General features: G+C 36.0%; 1 protein-coding gene across 2 annotated transcripts in view; it reads left to right on the top strand.

Annotated features, from left to right (window-relative positions):
• Window positions 1–18,423, top strand: part of Nkain2 (sodium/potassium transporting ATPase interacting 2) — a 1,169,480-nt gene that overhangs the window by 64,407 nt on the left and 1,086,650 nt on the right. The gene's annotated exons all lie outside the window — the stretch shown is intronic.

Raw genomic sequence — 18,423 nt, 5'->3', positions numbered from 1 at the left:
ATACAGTGATTGGATAGATGAGTCAATATTTTATTTTTAAATTCTACATTTTCTTTCTTTAAAAATGCACTCCATATGTGCAATGGGACTACACATCATGCGGCAGAACATGTGCACTGGCGATGAAATGTGTGGCCATGATCCAAGTCCCCTCCTGTGCATAACACTGAGTATCATTATGAGATCAGACAGTATCAGTTAGGGAACAGAAATTATTCTGAGTTCTGACTTAAGATAACACAGAAAAGACTAAATCTCATTACTCATATTGAAGAGGACACAAGATCATTGCTGATAATAGCTTGGGGAGGTCCCCACCATGATATGCTTTATTTTCCAGGCTTAAGGTGAATGTTGTGGTTTAAATATTTATGACTCCATGTGTTTTGCAAATTGTATTGTAGGTATTCTAAGTTTCTGGGCTAATACCTACGTATCAGTGTGTGCATATCATGTGAGTTCTTTTGTGATTGGGTTACCTCACTCAGGATGATATCCTCCAGATCCATCCATTTGCCTAAGAGTTTCATAAATTAATTGTTTTTAATAGCTGAGTAGTACTCCATTGTGTAAATGAACCACATTTTCTGTATCCATCCCTCTGTTGAGGGACATCTGGGTTCTTTTCAGTTTCTGGGTATTATAAATAAGGCTGCTGTTAACATAGTAAAGCATGTGTCCTTATTAGAAGTTGGAACATTTTCTGGGTTACGACCTATGAATCTTACCTCAAAGTACTGGTAACAAGAAAGAAATTAGGCCAATTAGATTACATCAAACAAAATCAAAAACCTCAAACTTCTATATATGGAATGAAAGAATAAGTAGAGTGCAGAAACAGATCACAATTGAGGGTAATATTTCCTTGGCATACATCTTATACTACATTAATAATTACACACAGAAGAAATTCTTAACAGATAAAGACACATAGTCACACACACACACATTTGATTTAAAAATTTGTAAAGTACTTTCATAGATATTTCTTAAATTAAAGCATGCAAAAAGCAAGCAAGTACATAAAACATGCTCAATATGTCATCATAGACATTAGAATGAGTCTTATCAAAAAGATAAAGATAATGAATATTATAGAGGACATAGGAAAAAAGTAAGTTTATTGCACAGGCAATCAAAATGTAAATTCATAGGACCATTATGAAAAACACTTGTGGATTCCTTGAGTACTTTAAATAGAGACACCATATGAACCAGCAATCCAACTACTGAGAATATGTCCAAAGGAAGTATAACCAAGTCAAAGAATGCTCTGTAGTTTCACAATCATAGCAGCACAATTAATACAATACCAAGATGTGGAATCAAACTACATGTTCATCCAAAATGTCAATTAACAATGTCTTATCATACACAGATTAGGATAATATTTAGCTTTGCAAGGATCAGAAGGACAGACATGTCATTTCATTTATAATCCCTTTCAAGACTCCATTATTGATTTCCAGGGTCACTTAAAACTCTTGAAGGGTTGTGGTAAGTAAAACAGAGTTGGCTCTCCATGCAACTGTTTGGAATCCAGCGAGCAATACACCAGATATCTTCTGTTATATAGCAGTAATTAAGCATTTAAACAAGCCATATTATGTCTTAAGATTTACAGTCATAACTTTAGGCATTCTAATGTCTGAAACTATTATCAGTTATAGTGTCATTATTAATATATCCTTTAAAAAAAGCACCATGATTAATTCATAGCCCACATTCTTTACACTGCACCACAGTATAATGCCTATGTGCCTTAGTGTGAAGGGCAGACATTTTCTTTTGATCTGTTTCCTTTAACTGGCTGGTCTTTCTTTGGGGAAAAATGACTTCTATGACAGTGGAAATTTAGGAATTAGCCCTGTAAAGAAACATCTTTCTTCAATTTTAGCTTCCTAAATATAAATGGATAAACATCAAACTTCAATACAATTCAGTGCTGGTTTTATACATAATTTATAAGTCCATGGTGGAAAGACTCAATGGTCTTTTCTGCCTGTGAGAGATATACATAATAAAATAATCTGAGTAAGAATTGCTCAATATTTCTCAAGTAAAGTGGTCACAAAGAACCCATGGGAAACTTAATATTAATAAAAATGAGAGCAGATCATTAGAAGCTGTAATTCCCTCATTCATTCTACAAAAAAAAATTGATTATGCTGTAATGAAATCTTGGCTAGTGCATTATCAGATAATTAGAAAGAAACACCAGTCTTCTCATTGTGTTTTTCAAAACATGAGTGAAATAAAGGAATGCAGAGACACTTGGGCACTTGGAAAGAGGAGTAAATGGATATATTGAATGGAGAAAAATCAGACTCATAAAATAATTAATCCACAAGATTTCTGCTGCCTATCTGCATTTTATGTTTGGCTAGACTATAAAGGAGAAATTTCCCCTCTCCTGATTTCCTGTTAGAGTAAGGTTAAGGTTGAGTCATGAAGGGAATTTAATTTCAAGGATGTATGTGAGTCAATGCTTTGAAAACAAAATAGAAATATATTTTTTATACTGTGCAGAGTCTATCATTAATAAAGATACACGGGCTGACAGCACCCCTTGGCAACACAGAACTTAATGCAGAGCAATCAAAAGACATTTTAATTTTTAAAATTGCTCTCATCTGCTTTTCTATTGCCTTTTATAGTTGTACAGTTTTAGAACATATGTTGCATGCCAAATTGTCTGACTTTATCTTTTCTGTAGAGGAAAATGTCATTGTAGAAATGCTTACCTTTAATTAGAAATGGAGGTTTTACTCTGGAAATGTTCTTATGGAAATAAAAATATTAATAGTTGTATTAGTAGTTGATAAAAATTCGCGCACCTAAGTACTTTGTATTGCCAGGCACTAGCAATTAAAGCAGCCATGGAAATTCATTAGGGACTGCACTATGCATATGAGGGAGACAAGCCTGTTCTTCATAAGCCCAAAGAAAGAAGAAATGAGTTGTGTCTGGACAAAACTCTATAGGAAGCATGATTTAAGGTTTTCTAGAGTACAAGAGTAAGTTCACTATTTAGATCATTTACTGGGCTCCAGCAGAACTCTGGTGATTATTTGATTGGGCCACACCTATTCTTTGTACTGTCTTCCTGGCAACACTCAGACCTCAACTTTACCCAGAATGGTAGTTTTCTTTTACCTTTGGAACATATGTTTCCAGCTGCAGTTGATGTCTGAAATTGCAGGTAGCCTGAAGTACTATACTCACGTTATGTTTTCTTGTGTACAGAAGCATGTGATAAAGCTTAATATATGCACCAGAAATACTAAGAGGATAATAACAAATCTTCCAACAACTAATATTAATGAACACGGTTTGAATGTGTTATTTCCTTCTCTAAAAGATTATAGTAGACCACCCCTCCTCCTCCTCCTGCTTTAGAACTGCTGGCCTAAAACAGCCATGAGAATGTTGCTGTATAGTCTCTTATCAAAGTGAGTTGGGTTTTTTAATTTCAGAGTTCATAAGAGATTATACAAAGTAATAGCATCTATGCATTCATTTCTATAAGAAAGTATGCTATATTGTAACAATTTTCTTTTAAGCTCAATATCCTTATTTATTAAGGGAGAACATGGGGTTTCAATTTCCTGCATTTATGAATTTTCATAATGCAGTTGCATGTCTAATCCTTACATACTAAAATAGTGTGAACAAATATTATCCTATCACAATACATATGGCTTAGGGAAACATTGTGAAATATTCTTGGATGTTTTAATTCTGACATTTGGAAACACGATGGCACATACAAAAAGCTGCCAAGATGGCATCACATTTCTGATGATTCTGAAAAATAATAGAAAACACTTAAGCTTTTTTTTTTTTATGCATGCCAATTTTAGAGGGCTTTGACTATTACAAATTGACCCAGAAATGATGTGTGATTCCTTCTGGTTCAATTTGTCAGAATACCATATTTGCCACCAATCCTGTTGCCAGGCTGTTTCAGGGCAGCCAGCATCAATGCAAATCAATGCAACTGCCCTTATGGGCAGCATGTGCCATGTCTGAGGATAATGTTAATGAGACAGATACGGTGATGCTTTTACATTAAGGAGGCAGTGAGTGAGTGACAAGGTTATTTGTGTACCCAGCACATTAATATTTCCTGATGATGTCGGAGTTCACATGGATTCCTTCTGGTTCAATTTGTCAGAATACCATATTTGCCACCAATCCTGTTGCCAGGCTGTTTCAGGGCAACTGTAGAAAACTTTCATAAATGCCAGAGAATTAATTTCATTGCTTAGGCTTATGGTGGAGCTATAAACATGATGGCTATGTTTTGAGGAATTATAGTTTGGCCTTATTACTTCTACCCTACAGGGTGCAAATTCATTTTTAGCAATTATCAGGGTTACATCATTTTGAAGTCTTTTCAATGAAGGGTATTGTAAACTTCCATAATGTATTTCAAGATGTTTCAATTTCCTATGACCAGGCACTTAGACTTACTGGACTAAGAGTGAATGTTGCAGTAATATGTGTATCCTTGATTTTTTTATTTGTCATAATTGATTGTGAAGTATGTATACTTTGTTTTTTTTTTTTTTTTATTCTTTCAGCAAACCTTCTTCTATTTACTCCCAGAATTAGAGGGCTAATGAGTATTTGTGAATTAAAGATGTTTTTCCCAAAAAATGTTATCTATAGTCCTCATAACACAGATATGTTAAAAATGGTACTGTTAACAAAACCTCATGAGAACCTCATTCATGATTAACTTTCAGTCTTGTATTCCCTATGAGAATTAAAAAAAAAAAGTGTATTTCTATCCAAGTGCAATTAATGAGATGACACTTTGAGGCAGAAATTTAACATCTTTAAAGATATCAAGTACAGGGGGCTGGAGAGAGGGCTCAGTGGTTAAGACCACTGGCTGCTCTTCTAGAGGTCCTGGGTTCAACACCCAGCAACCACATGGCAGCTCACAACTGTTTGCAATTCTATTTCCAGGGAATCTGACAACCTTAAACACCAATGTACATAAAATACAAATAAGTAAATTATTTAAATAATATATCAAGAGTAGTGGTTGTAAGCAAGGTTCTGCTTTTCATGGATTTACTCTATATTAGCTGAAAAAGAACTTCATTTGCTTTTTAGGAAAAATAATCAGTACATAAAACCTTGAATTAGGTTGCCTTACTTGCAAATTACATTACTACATCAATGATTTGAGCAGAGACTGGATGAATTCAAGGATTACAGTATGTCCAGGTGTTTGCCAAGTACCTGTATCATCAGCACCTTGTACAAATCCATCATAAAGATCCCTGGCCTCATGACAGCCCTGTGGAAGCTTAGAGAACAGTGGGAGTTCATCCTGTTGTCAGTACAGAAGTGATAGAGTCAATGTCCTTCAGTGTCATTTTCTTAATTCTGGTAAGCTTTTACACATAGACGATAAGAAAAACGTCACATAATATAATCAAACAAGCAAGCAAGCAAAACAGTAACCACTAAACCTCCCCACGTTCCTTTTCTCACTTGAACTATCTTATATAGATTTACTATCTTATTTATAATATTTTTATTTTATTTGAGTGAAATATAATGTTCTTAATCTTTATATTTGTTGGAGGAATATGATAGGTTATATTAATTATTTAGAAAAACCGTGTCAGTAAAATGCCCTGCACATATTTGCATATCCTGTCTAGAATATTGGACATAACTGGCATTCACTGGGGTTCTAAAATGAGGAAATCTATGCCAACAGATTTTTCCATATAATGAGCCTGTGATTGACAGATTTACTGGTTTGCACACTTAATAATTTTTGGACAGTAGATTCAGGGACTTTTTGATATGTGGATCATTTGCTTGTCAGTCTACAGTGACTCCAACGGTACTGTAAGCATGGTGAGTTGCAATTATAGAATGCAAGAACCATAAAACCCTTCTAGTGGTTCACAAATTTTAAAGTATGCATTGTTGTTAAAGACTATGTTTATTCAATAATTATCATTTCAAATTGTTTCAGGTTTTCGGAAGACTAAGCAGATAGTCTTTACTATCATATTTACCAGCTTGGTAGTCTTACCACATGAGACCTTATAATGCCTTTGAGAAAGCATTTTGAATGTTCAGATGTTTAATGTAACCAGGACAAACTGCATATATCATCAACAATCTAGATTTTTCCAGAGATTCAATATATTTACTAAAGATCTATTTAATTAACAAGTGACTTAGGGGAAAAGATCACAGGTATGAAAGCATAGAACCTTCAGGTACATTTCTTACCTCCTGTGAGAGACCATAAGAGCAACGCCTGAGTTTTGATTCTTTTACTTAACCTGGCTCACTCAAATGTAGTCAGATGTCCCTATGTCAGGACTCTGGTATTTGCAGGGTGAGAATGACACAAATTATTGCCCTGAAAAGGCTAACCTAGTTAACAAATACATGACAAACTTGTCTGATAGCTTGGACAGAGAGTATGAATGTAGAATTCATGGAGAGTAGTATATCAGAGGAAGTGAAATTGAGGAAGCAAACTGTCCTCTCCTGAGAAGAAAGGAATTTAAATGTATTTCCACATACTCTTGTGCTCAACTGTCTTTCCTGTCATCTCTTTTAAAATTCAAACCTGTTTTACGAAACAAGTAACTACAGGCAAGGATATAAAAGGGGTGATAGTTTTCATATCATGTGGCAGGAAAACAGGATTACAGTGCTATTCAGATTTGTTTGTTTTGTTTTTTGTTTTGTTTTTTTTTTTTTAAGTAAAATGTACTTGAGCCTTTCTAAGAAGTTATCCTTCTGATGTCAGAGCTTTTTTCAAGAATCAAGGCTACTCTCCATCAGTTGGGTGTAAATATCTGCATCTGACTCTTTCAGGTGCTTGTTGGACCATTCGGAGGGCAGTCATGCTAGGCTCCTGATTGTAAACACACTATAGTATCACTAATAGTGTCAGGCCTTTGGGCCACTCCTTGCGCTGGATGTCAAGTCTTGACTCAATGAGAGAATATGAACCTAGCCCTCAAGAGACTAGGCAGTGGGTAGGTGTGTTAGGGGATGGGGGCATCCTCTTGGAGACAGAGGGGTGAGGTATGGGATGTGGAACAGTCAGAGGGTAAACCGGGGTGGGGGGAGGAATACTGCACTGTAAAAAAAATGATTAAAGAATTAAAAAAAATCAAGGCTAAAGAATGTCAAGTCTGTGCATTGTGGGTCACAATTAAAACCTTGTTGGGCCACTGATTGAAAACAATGAGCAAGAAATCGTTTCAGATTTGTGAAGTCTTAGGCTTATCAAGGCAGTTGAGATCAATAAACAAGTTCTGTAAAGAAATGGGTGTTAAGATCTGGGTGGACAGAGGTGTACTGCTGTGAATGGCTCTGAGGGCCTGAGATGCTAAGATGGATGGATTCATTGATTTGGATATATTAACCAAAGAAATGATATTTTTATCTATATTTCTCTATAAACATACAAGTGCAGGATGATCACAAGATGGTAATTGGTCCCAAGAATGTTAGAGTACACAAAACAAAGTATCCCCATGCTCATGAACTGAGCTAGAGAGGAGCTCAGACTAATAAAATTCTTATCAAGTCTTCATCCTGCAAGTTTTTGTGAAAATTAAAGAGCCCAAAATAGACACCATCTAGAAAGAATAAAAGTGAGGATGGGGTTGTGGATTTTACTGATTACCAACTGAATCATTTCATTAAATTTTTAAATTATTTTTTAGAAAAATTATTAAATATTGAGAATTATGTACAGTATGTTCTGTTCATTTTTCTCTCTCCCCATCTCAGTTCCTCTCAGATTGTTCCCACCTCTCTATCCACCAACAGAGTTTTTTTTTCCTATCTTTTAAAAACCATCTTAGTATAATTTGTTTGTTCCAAATTAATATCTAGGAAACTTCCCCAACTTTTGGCACATCAAGAGTTATCTCTCTGTTTGCTGCTTTCCCTCCTTTACTTCCTTCTCAGAATTTTCTGTCCTTTTAATGTTTCTAATTCAGGCCAGATATGATTGCTCCTTTCAGATGACTTTTTACACACATCAGCTACCACTCTCAGGGTGCTTGCAGTGTGCCACTGCTTAAGGCCGGCATGGTCAGCTGGGTAGTTCCAGAGGAGTTTGGTACACAGAACGGAGGTTTATTGGATTAGCTATGGATGTACATGACAGGCTATCAGGTTTATTTTCTTCCAGTACCCTATTTCCTCTTATGCTTATTAAATTCGTTCAGACAGATGATGATTTTTCATATCTATACTCAGTTCACAATTACCTCCAGACCCTGTAATTCTTCTGTCTACTCTTAATAAATACTTTGAATAAATCATAACTCAAGGAAGTAAAGTAAATGCAAACTAAAGCCAGAAACAAGTAAGAGAGAGTCTATTTTATTTTAATAGCATTTCTTAGAGGTCAGGAGCACAGCTTTATAAATATCTGTTCAGGGTCTGATATTATGTGTGTCCAAAATTAATTCAACCTAAAGTTCAATAATGTAAAATGTTTTATTCATGTGTTCAGAAAAGAGTTTATGACATACCATGATATGGTGTTTCACTAGATTGCAGCTACAGAGGTATGCTGGTGGAAGAGATTAGGAAATTTTAAGGCCAGGCTCATCAGTTCAAGATAGAAACTACAACATGGAAATCTGGCTGAGTGTTCAGATTCTGTCCCTATGTAACTTACATCCAGCAGCTGTCCCTCTAATTCTGTTGGCTAACCTTCCAGTAAATATGAAAATTATTAATTCGATTGTCCTTATGCATAGGAACCTGTCTAGAATGTGAGACAGAGATGTAACCTATTTCTTTCCTTTGAGTTGTTTTGCACTTTACAAATCAGGAAAGGGATGATCTGTACATTTTATATTTCTTGTTAAATTTCCCTCCTATTTAATTGCCCTTTAATTCATTTTGATATCTAGTGTGCCTTAAATATACTCTTGTCAATTAACAGTTTGTTTTTTTTTTAAAGAGAAAAACGTTGAAAGATGAAAGATTTAAAATCCACATATATGATGTTGACATCAATCATAAGGCTGTTTATCTTGTTATTTATTTTATTTTATTGACTTTTTAAAGCAGGCAACAGAGTCAGGGACAGCTCCCTTTCCCTTGTTGGGGAATCCACATGGAGATCAAGCTGCACATCTGCTACATATGTTCAGGAGTCCTAGGTCCAGCCCATGTATGCTTTTTTGTTGGTGGTTCTGTCTCTGGGAATCCCCAATGGTTCAGGTTAGTTGACACTGTTGCTCTTCTTGTTATAGCTTTTAAAATAAACAATTTCCTTTAACTATTACTATTATTACCATCACTATTATTATCCATCCCTTTCTTTCTAGATACTATATTGTAATCTGAGACCTTTCATTTAGACCCTATGTAGAATTCAGCCACCAGTGCTGCTCAAGTTCCTCTTTTCTCTTAACCTCGATTTCCACATGTAAAATGGGAAGATTGTTTATTCATGTGTAGAGTCAGGATAGAATGGAATGAAACACAGATATGCTTGCCAGGTGGCCTACTAATAAGCCCCATGCCATTGAACTTTAGCGTTTTCGAGATTTCAGTGAAACATCCTTCTCTAGCATCCACAGACAATTCTTTATGAATCCAGTTTTCTACATTGAAATTACTGGCATTACATATTTTGGTCATCAATACCTTATTTCAGACTGATGCTAATGTTTGCCTGGAGTCCCTGTTTTTTTTTTTTTTTTTTTTTTTTCATTTCCAACATCCTAAAGGGTAGCATGCAGTAACCCTTGGTCCTAATTTTTCTAATATTTGTTTTTACCTGTTTAGTCAATTATTATATCTTTCAGATCCACGAGTCTTTATAACAGTGTGACTTACCAGTCTACTTTCGAGTATCCTGCCATTTATATTGTGCTATTTATGAGATAGAACTGATTGATTCCTATAGGATTTCTCATCCTTCCTCTGATTTCAGTCATGTGGTTCATTATACTGAATATAATGCCCTCTATGGATGGTAGTTTATTCACTTACCATATCCCAAACAGTTGATCCCCTCCCCTTTTTAGTGACAGCATATATCTTCTCTTTTTCTAGTATGAACTAAGTTGGTGATATATATGGCACTTTCCCTTCATATTATAGGGTAAATTCTTCATCAGACTGACACAGAATGTTATTTGACACTGAGTTTCTGGGTGCATATACTATAGCACACAACAGGTGGTCTGACTCCTTCACAAAGTGTTTCCATCTTTCTTACTACTACTGTGGAATTCTGGAGTTGTGAGTCTGCAATATTCAGAGCAGATCTTTAAAAGCAAGTGTCTGTATATTTGACTCATCTCTGTAGGAAACAATAGAAATTCATATAAGATCAGGATTGTGAGGGTTAGAAAAGGAACAATGTATTTGAAATGTTTCTGGGGTGGGATGTGTCTGGTATCACTGGATAACATGAATTAGATGAGGTCAGCCACAAAGCCCAGCACTAGAAATGCAGAGACAGGAACATTGTGACCTTACAGCCAGCCTGAACTACATAGGCATTGCCAGCTCAGCCTGGGATACATAGTGAAACCTTATTTTCAGTAACCAAGCAATACATGAAGAATAAATGAAATGAGAGATGTTACCTTTATAACTGAACTGTATCTTAGTTAATGTAAAGTCTGTCAGTAATGACCCACAGAATGCTGTAACATTATTTAGTTGTTTATTTATTTATTATTTTTACATTTCATTTAATTTTTTTTGTACACTCAGTATTTTACCCCCCTCCCTGTCAACCCTCTGACTGTTCTACATCCCATACCTCCTCCCACTACCAGTCTCCACAAGGATGTCACCTTCCCCCTGCCCCCCAAGCCTCTCTACTCCCTGGGGCCTTCATTCTCTAGGGGGTTAGGTGTTTCTTCTCTGATTGAACACACTCCTGGAACTTCTTTGCTGTATATGTGTTAGGGGGCTCATATCAACTGGTGTATGCTGCCTGGTTAGTGATTCAGTTTTTGAGAGTCAGTTATTTGAGACTGCTGACCCTCCTACAGGATTGCCCTTCTCCTCAGATTCTTTCAGCCTTCCCTAAATCAATAACAGGGGTCAGCTGCTTCTGTCCATTGGTTGGGTGCAAATATCTGCATCTGAGTCTTTCAGCTGCTTGTTGGATCTTTCAGAGGGCAGGTATAATAGGCCCCTTTTTGTGAGCACTCCATAGCCTCAGTAATGGTGTCAGGCCTTGGGGCCTCCCCTTGAGCTGTATTCCACTTTTGGCCTGCTGCTGGACCTCCTTTTCCTCAGGCTCTTCTCCATTTTTGTCCCTGCAGTTCTTTCAGACAGGAACAATTATGGTTCAGAGTTTATGGCTGTGGGATGGCAACCCTGTCTTTCACTTGATGCCCTGTCTTTCTGCTGGAGGTGGGTTCTACAAGTTCCCTCTCCCCAATGTAGGGGATTTCATCTAAGGTTCCTCCCGTTGAGTCCTGAGAGGCTCTCACCTACCAGGTATCTGGTACATTCTGGAGCATCCCCCCAGCCTTCTATCTCAGTGCTTCAGATTTTCCCCCACCCAATACCTGATCATATTCCCCTCTTAACAATAACTTGAGCTCAGATTTTACTTATTCATTATTCCATCTGTTTATTTTGTAACTTTCAAACAAAGTATCAATTTATACCTCTTCATTTTTATAAAAATGTCTAAGAACTTTCCACTTGTCCCAGAGAATTAGATAACTGGATACTTAAGATGTTATAGGACAGAAGCTGATATTTCCCTGGACTTATTACCCTTGGGTCTGTGCCACAGACTATTCCTGCACCAATGCTGGTGTGTGCTGATGAGGACATTCTCTACCCATCTTCAGGATTTGGCCTCCTTTTTCTATTGACTACCAAATGATAATAGGATTCATTTGCCAGGACCTACGTTTTTGTCTTCCTTTTTTTCTAACAAAAACCAAGCTAAATATCTATTTATAATATTGTCATAAATATGTATTTAGTGAAGAAACTTTTTTTTTTTTGTTTTGTTTTTGTTTTTTCGAGACAGGGTTTCTCTGTGTAGCCCTGGTTGTCCTGGAACTCAGTTTTCAGACCAGGCTGGCCCCAAACTCAGAAATCTGCCTGCCTCTGCCTCCCAAGTGCTGGGATTAAAGGCATGCGCCACCACGCCCGGCGTGAAGAATCATTTTTCATCCTCATTTTATGTGCCTCTGGTTTGTTTTTTTGTTTTGTTTTGTTTTTTGTTTTGTTTTGTCTGCTATTACTTGTTTGATTGTTATGGCTTTAAAGAACAAAATACCAGAGAACATGTAATCTTTTAAAGACAGCACCTTCTCTAGGGTACACTGTCATTTCCTTTATGTTGTATGATATTTATTGTTCCCATTGGTTGAACAATGATAAAAGAAGGTTTTGCTACCCGTTAAAGACTGTATCTGGATTCCAGTGCACATTTTAAACCTTTAAGAATTGCTGGGCATGGTGGCACACACCTTTGATCCCAGCACTCAGGAGGCAGAGGCTGGCAGATTTCTGAGTTCGAGGCCAACCTGGTCCACAGAGTGAATTCCAGGTCAGCCATGGCTATAAAGAGAAACTCTGTCTCAACCCCCCACCCCCAAAAAAAGAATCAATGTGTTGTAATGGTGCACTGCAAATAAACAGTCAGGACAGTGGCAATATTTACAAAGTAAAATCCACTTTTCCCAACTTTGTTTCTAAAGTAAACAAACCATGTTTCCATCTATAGATTTTAAACATTAACTGATTCAATAAATTGTCTCTCATTTTACAAATATGAGAGTGTGGCTAGTGACCAAAACTAAGTCACTGCTTTTACTGAAACAACATTCTTTCCCAAAAGATACTACGAACAAATATATAACATGTTGAGACACCTGAAGGTAAGGAAGTTCAAAGTCAAAGATTGGAATTTGTGCACAGGGCTATCTAAGCATGTGCAGAGCAGAGGAGCGGAATCATGTGAATAACCAGAAAAAGAAAACTCAGGGCAAATGTAACAGAAAATACATACACTCAGAAATGGAAACAAGGTTGAATGAGAGAAAGTTTTAAAAATGTAACGCAAATAAAAATTAGAAACATTCATAATAGAGACATCTATTTGTGTTTGGATGTAAAAGTGGGCTCACAGAATCTCAGCTGGCCTTTTAGAAATCAATTGGTTATAAAGAACAATTAGTACTGACATTTCCTCATTAAAATTTTACACAGCAATATCCTAGTTGGTTGTCTCTGCTTTTGTTAATGCTTCACTGCATTTTTATTGGCACCTAATCTCCAAAGTATTTATGCAATTTACTCTGAATTTTAAAAAAGAAATCACCAAATGTATTGTCCTATGTACAATCTTAAACCTGAAAAAGTAAAATATTCTTTAAAATCTCTGAAAGTTGTCAATAAGTATATTAGCTTTCTTGGTGAGAACAATATTTGCTGTTGAGAAATTATTGTAGAAAATGACTCCTTTATTATTTACTAAATCAGCCATATGGAAATTTCAGTCATTTTATCCCAAATCCTTAATTGTTCATAGCATTAAATACTAAAAAAAAAATTCAGAAAGTCATTAAAAGTTATATCTGACATTATATCTGGATAAAACATTTTTAATTTCAGTTCACTTTGAGGATGTTTTGAAGAAAATCCTCAACTTTAATATAGTGTGTAGTTTACTGAGCACCATCCTATGCAGTTTATTAAGCTATATGGAAACTTCTACATTTCTCAGTTATTAATTTAATTCTTTGTATTTATAAATATATTTTTATTATTTAATTATTTTGTATGTGTATATATGTGTACAGGCATCTATATGCACACATGCCACATATGTGTATGGAGGTAAAAGGATTATTTCTAGAAATCAAGTCTTCTGTCCATCATGTAGATACAGGAACTTGATCTAAGGTTCTCAGGGTCAGTAGGAAGTGCCTTTACCCACTTAGCCATCGTGCTGACCCAAATACACTTTAATTTTTATGACTAATTAATATTCTGAAATTTGAGATATAGTATACTCATTTTTTATATTTGATATAAAACTCAATATTTCAAATATGAACACTATAATTTATCAGCCTTATTTAATTTAACTCTGTCAGTATTCTTGGAAATAAACATGAGAATATCAAATGGCTTTATATGTTATGATTAAAATATTCCAGAAATAATATCAGATTATTGACTCAGTGACTAGGGCAATCCAAGTAAGGAAAGATACTTTTGAATATTTTGAAAACAGAAATGAGTACAGTGAGTTAGGTGTGGTCAAAATTTCACATTTGTAAGTCATTCTAAAAACATTATACAAGAGACTATTTCTGAAAATTTAAGCTTTAAAATGTACCAAAAGTATTTTAATTTCTTTTGTGCTCAATAACCCATACTATCTAACTCTGTCAAATAGACAATGAATCACCTCAAAGGGCTGTTCATAGTTTTGGAGTCTGTAGAGCAAATCTAACGTGTAGATTTATTTATTGAAATGATTTTCTCTATGGATCATCTAGTTTGTGAGAATTATCCTTAATTCTTTTTCTCTTGTTTATTTTTCAGGTTGTAATTTAATTGCAATGTTTTTCTCTTCCCTTTCCTCCCTCCAAGTTACCCCTCTCTACTTGTTTTCAAATTCATGGTCTCGTTTTTTTTTTATCAATTATTCAGTGTATCAATGATTTCATACATACATATAGATTCTAAATTTAAGTTTGTGGTGATCTTTGCACAAGACAACAAGTTGGTGTGCTCTTTTTGGAAGGACTATATCTCCCAGCTTTACTCTGTTGCCTGTAAGCCTTTGTTTATTGTTGAAGAATCAGGGACTACCCCCTCTCCCATTCAGGTTGTCATGTCTGTCTTTGTTACTCTCAGCATTATTTTATAAAATATATGTTGTAATATGGTTGATATATAAATAGGTACTCAAAAATACTTCCTGTTGCTAATTATAGAAGTTTCTCTGTTGTTTTATATTTCAAATGGTGTTACTTTAGAGAAATCCAGAATGTGTTTTCTCACTTCTACTTCCTCACTGAGATTTTGCTCAAATATTCCTCAGAAGCTTTCTGTAAGCTCATTACACCCTAAGCCCAAACTTCTTCCCTACAGCTTGTTGAAATTTGAACAACTGACTGTGGGCTATACGGCAACCATAAAACAGTGATGTTCTAGACTTATGGAACATCTCAGAAGAAGTGTAACAAAAAGTCGAAGAGTGGAAAGCTTGGATATCCTTTGTGGGGTAGTATCTTCTATAAATGACAGGGAGCTGCACCAGGAAATCATAATATGGTTCCCTAAACAAGACAAAGACAATGACAACACCAGTTGACATTGTATTTTACATAAGGAAAATCTCACATGGTTCGATTGCTAGAGAAAGAGCTTCAATTTTTTCCAGGAATGACCCCTCTGATAGGGTATCCAACCTGAAGTGGCCATTTCTAAACTCATATATCTATGAGCAATATTCAATGATAGGTTGTCTTTACATGTACATATGCATGTATACAAAAACATGTGTGAAAAAAGAAAAAAATGAGCTTTTAAAGTAGTTAATCTTCCTTCTGTTACTTCACTTGGATTATTGACTAATTTCAGTCTTTACAAAACCAACTAACTCATTGGCACTGAATGTGTGTCGAACCTGAGAGCATTGCTGAAGGCCTGCTGTGACTAAGTAGATTCTCAGTAAAGACTTGAAGGAAAGTAACTGACTGACAGGATAGGTTGTACATGTTTTATAACACTTGAAGATAAAGGATTTGGCAGGAGTGTCTTTTCAGACTCCTTTTGTAAAAATTAAACTTCTAGTACCTCATATCTATTATCACAAGGTATGTGATATATTTTTGAATGTTCAAGTGAAAATTAACTGATTTCTCCTAATTATGAGTAAAATCTAGTCCCTAGTAGAATTATTTTTAAAGAAAGCATCCATAGTTTGGTAGTAAGATTTTAGATTTGATTACTATGAATAGGCAAGTGGGATATGATAGAGCATAATCAAAATTTTCAATTACTAACCAGGGTCTGTCTTTACTTTGAGATATCATGTGAGCAGTTGAAAGTAGAACTAATCACCAACCCACCCTCTTGGTTCCCTTAATTAAGATCATTCAAGTTTTCTAAAGAAATATGTTAGCACTTGATCACTATTGTATGCGCTTACAACTTTGGGTAATACTAAAAAGTATGATCACATAAAATGTTTTACTATTTAATATTTGTACTTTTGAGATGGTAAATGCTTTAGAGGAAGTGGCGAAAAGGTTAGGTTTTAAGAAAGATAGCAACACAATGAACTTAGCAAAAGGAGTAGTCATTCTCCAGATAAACTTTGGTCATTTTTAAGTCCCCAAATATCAAAAGAACAGATGATCCTGACGAGATAGATTATTTAAATAAATAGCCTAAAGAAGTTGTTTTAAAGAAAATTGAAAAGCAAGGTTATAAATTTCTAGAACAAGGAAGAAGACCTCATTGTGAAATTAAAATTTCTTTTTAAAATTTTTTATTAGATATTTTCTTTATTTATATTTCAAATGTTATCCCCTTTCTTACTTTCCCCTCTGAAAATCCCCTAACCTCTCCAACCTCCCCCTGCTCTCCAACCAACTCCTGCTTCCTAGCCCAGGCATTCCCCTTTACTGGGGCATTGAGCATTCACAGGACCAAGGGCCTCTCATCTCTTGATGACCAACTAGGCCATCCTCTGCTACCTGTGCAGCTAGAGACACTAGTCCCACCATGTGTTTTCTTTGATTGTGGTTTAGTCCCCAGGAACTTTGGGGTTACTGGTTATTTCATATTATTGTTCCTCCTAGGGGGTTGCAAAGCCTTTCAGCTCCTTGGGTACTTTCTTTAGCTCCTTCATTGGGACCCTGTGCTCCATCCAATGGATGACTGTGGGCATCCATTTCTGTATTAGTCAGGGAATGGGAGAGCCTCTCAGGAGACAGCTTTATCAGGCTCCTGTCAGCAAGCTCTTGTTGGCATCTGCAATAGTGTCTGGGTTTGGTGGTTATTTATGGGATGGATTCCCAGGTGGGGCAGTCTCTGGATGGTCATTCCATCAGGCTCTGCTCTGAACTTTGTCTCTGTAACTCTTTCCATGGGTATTTTGTTCCCCATTCTAAGAAGGAGCACAGAGTAGGAGGAAGAAGAGAAGGAGGGAGGATGGAAGGGAGAAGAGAATAGAGAAGAGTGAGTGAAAAGAAACGACGAAGAATTCCTGGAATACAAGTTAGGTTTTCATTGCTGCTTCACAGAGATCCTGAATGGCAGCTTTGTAATTAGATATAGGTGAGCTGGCTGCTTTGTAGGTTTGATTCAGAGCTAGCATTCACATTAGCACTGTGGGAAAGCTTTCTATGCCTTATGCTCTTGGGCTCTGTTCTGGATTGGGCTACATTGCCCTTGCTTTTGTTTTCTTTATTTTTTTAATTGGAGTACATGTACACTACACAAGACAAGATACACATAAAATGCATCTGGAAAGTTTTCTTGCCTGAGTGCTTTCTTATGTCACATGGGGAGTTGCCTGAGTAGGAAATTGTAATACAGAACAATTTACTCCTGAGTATTTCAAAGTGATTGTTTTTAAAAGCTTAATGTTGATATTCAAACCTCAGGTGGCATTTTGCTTCTCACTAAAATGTCATTCAATTGAAAACATGCATCTGTCCATTCATTTGGCAGACTTTGTCATCAGACCAAGATTTTTCCTTGACTATGAATGTCTCATTGAGTTTCTTGTCATCCTTTCCTTCCTTAATGGTGGGGTTCTTACATCCTCCCACAATCTTCTGTCATTGGCATGCCCATTCCCATTTCACACCTCTCTGTGAAGTTCTTCTCACATTTGCCGGATTCCCACTGTTCTCTGCTTTTTTCAAACCATAACCAGCAACTACAAACATTTCAATGTTATTTTCATACTTCATTTCATAACACCTGAGGTGACCACTTACACAACTGTAATTTATTATAGTGTGTTCTTTGAGAAAAATCCAATGAAACAGAGAAGGCTGGTCTAGAAAGAAAAGCTGGCTAAACAAGGATATGATGTCAAGTTTAATTCTAATGGTTAAGGTTTACAAACAGGAGAGATATTACAGAGAGCTCTTCTGTCTCAGGGATCCCTAGCCTTTTTACCTTGGTTAGGTTTCCATATTTACTGAAGGATACCCCAGGAGGGCAGTACATCTCAAGTTGCCAGTGGCTAAGCTAAAGGGGAATGGATCAAGTTGAGGCTATTCCCTTGTAAGAAGCCATAGGAGCTGATGTTGGAACAGCCTACTGTAGGAGCTGGCATTCAAAGGAAGGGTCAATGAGGGTTAGAACGTTGCAGGATGTATGGCAATACCTTTTAAAATTTTTTATTAAAGCAATCACCTGTTGGGATAA

Source organism: Mus caroli, unplaced genomic scaffold (genome assembly GCF_978045245.1).
Source record: "Mus caroli unplaced genomic scaffold, Mus_caroli_1 scaffold_9, whole genome shotgun sequence".
Classification (NCBI taxonomy): domain Eukaryota; kingdom Metazoa; phylum Chordata; class Mammalia; order Rodentia; family Muridae; genus Mus; species Mus caroli.
The sequence above is the reverse complement of the archived record's forward strand: the minus strand, read 5'-3'. Positions and strand labels throughout refer to the sequence as shown.